Consider the following 2,431-nt stretch of genomic DNA (forward strand, 5'->3'; position numbering starts at 1 on the left):
GCCAAAGTAAATATCAGAAAGTATATTGCTACAAATGAGATTGTCTAAAATGTGTATCGGTCCTTTCCTCAATATACTCAATTAGTAAAATAAACGAAACAATCTTTCGGCATTATTTGCCAAAAATATTGGCAATTGAAATTGAATGCGATGAACACTTTTCTTCCAGAAACTCTGAGTTCCTAATTCATCTTTTTGTGAAATGAAATCCAGATTAATTTTCATATTTCCATGGAAACCAGCAAGAATGACTTGCCAATTTGACAGAGGGATGTAACCTAACACTTCTTTTCTTGCTCCATTGGCCCAAGTGTCAACCATCACTACAGCACGGACCTGTGCGGCCCACAAAGCCTTTCTCCCAGGTATAATTGACAAAGCACCTACTATGGACCACTTTAAATGCCTTTTCTCTAATCCTAATGAAAATCATTTGAAATAGGTGCTATTGGCCCATTTTATAGATGAGGAAACTGAGGCTCATCAAAGTAAGGGGTTTATCCAAAGCCATAGGGCAAACAATGTCATACTGAGTTTAGGAACTCTGGCCCTCCACTGCTGACTGTGCTACCTCCTCTCAGGGCAGCTCCGGGTGGGTAAAGGGAGTTGGGAGAAAACAGACAGAAAAAGGAATATTAAACACTCACTGCCCACTTTATAACTTACCTTATAATCAGGCTAGGTACCAGCCATGGGAAGACAGAGGAGGCTGGGACATTCCTGATAAAGATGATCTCAGCCCCAGACCCCAGCCTGCTTATCACCTTTACAATGTGGGCTCAGTTTTACCCTCGATATCACCCCCGGAATCTGGCATTTCATCTCCACCCATGATCACCACAGAGACTCTTCATAAGTTCAACAGACTTTAAAGGGCTAGATTTATGATGATGTGACGAAACAGCAGCTCTCATTAGTGTCAGGAAAGTTACATGGTATGTGACAATGATCAAAGAGAACAAGAGAGGGATCTTACTTCTCCGGTGCTTTCATTATCATTTTGGACATACCCCAATAGCTCTTACAATGTCCTCCCAAATGTATCCTTGGATTATGTCTTATGAAAATGTCAGTGTTATTTACTTTATGACCTTTCTCATTCTAAGGAATCTCAATGTATTAGATTCTTTATTGACTGAGATGTACCACAAGAATAATATAGGATGTGAAATCAAGATAACAGCCACAAATATATAAATCAGTGATATATCCGCGTCTTCAAACTTATCTTTCTAACTCGTTTTTTACTTAAAAATAACTTATGTATTTTTTCCTGGGTTGCTACCCAAAGTGTCATTTAAGACAATGGTTTTCCAATCTGACTGCACATTCAAACTGTCTGAAGATCTTTTACACAACAAGATGTCTGAGCCAACCCAGACCAAGTGACTCCATCTCAGGGAGAGGAAAGCCTGGGCACTGCTTTAAAAAATTCCTAGATGATTCAAAGGGGATTCTAAGATTGAGAAGCTGTAGGGCAGTGATGCATGTTGGCATCACCTGGAGAGATTTAAAAGGTACTAGTGCCTGGTCCCACTCCCAGAGGTTTCTGCCTAATTGGTCTGGGGTGAACCTGTGAATCAGGATTTGAAAACACTCCAGGTGACTTGAATGTACAGCCAAGTTTGAAAGACACTGTACAGCACATAAGGAAAATGATCATTCACTAGAAAAAGATCGCAAAGTGAAGAGCCAAAAATGTAAGGAACAAAACTATTCACACTTCTCTGAAGAGCTGCCTCCGTCTGGTCCCCTTCCAAATATAATATTAGTAAAGATAGAGATTGCTCCTCACACATCCACAGGCTGTCTTCTTTATGTTCCCTCCAAGGCTTCCTGCTTAGCTCTTAAAAGCATGGACTTGGCTCTGCCACCTGCAAGCTGTGTAGTTTCAGGCAATGTACTTAACTCCTTAAGTCTCAGTTTCCTCCTTTGTAAATGGGCATCCTGACCACATGTTGAGTAGTTATGATGACATTTAAGGTGAAGATGCAGGTACAGTGATTAGCGAAGAGATAAACACAATAAATGTTAGCTATTTTACTTACTGGTGGCCTTCTTTAGTCTCTTTTTGGTAAAAATTACTAATGACAATTAACACATTGGCTTATTATGTTCCAGGCATTGTTCAAGTGCTTAACATATATTAATTCATTTAATTCAAATAATTCTGTGAGAGAGCCCCATTTTACAAGTGAGAAAACTGAGGCACAGAGGGTTTGGGTGACATACCCAAGGTCCCATGGTGAGTGAGAGGTAGACCACATAGGGCCCCAGAGCACGTGTTCTAATAACCACTTGCAGCACTGACTCTCAAACCATTTTACCTGACAGTTAGCTGACCTCTCACATTACCTCTACTCTGCCCTACAAGCCAGCATCTGGGATTTGACAGAGACTAATGAGGTCCTGAGGTCCCTCTACCAGCCCC

The sequence above is a fragment of the Pteropus vampyrus genome, unplaced genomic scaffold (assembly GCF_000151845.1).
Source record: "Pteropus vampyrus isolate Shadow unplaced genomic scaffold, Pvam_2.0 Scaffold198, whole genome shotgun sequence".
Classification (NCBI taxonomy): Eukaryota; Metazoa; Chordata; class Mammalia; order Chiroptera; family Pteropodidae; genus Pteropus; species Pteropus vampyrus.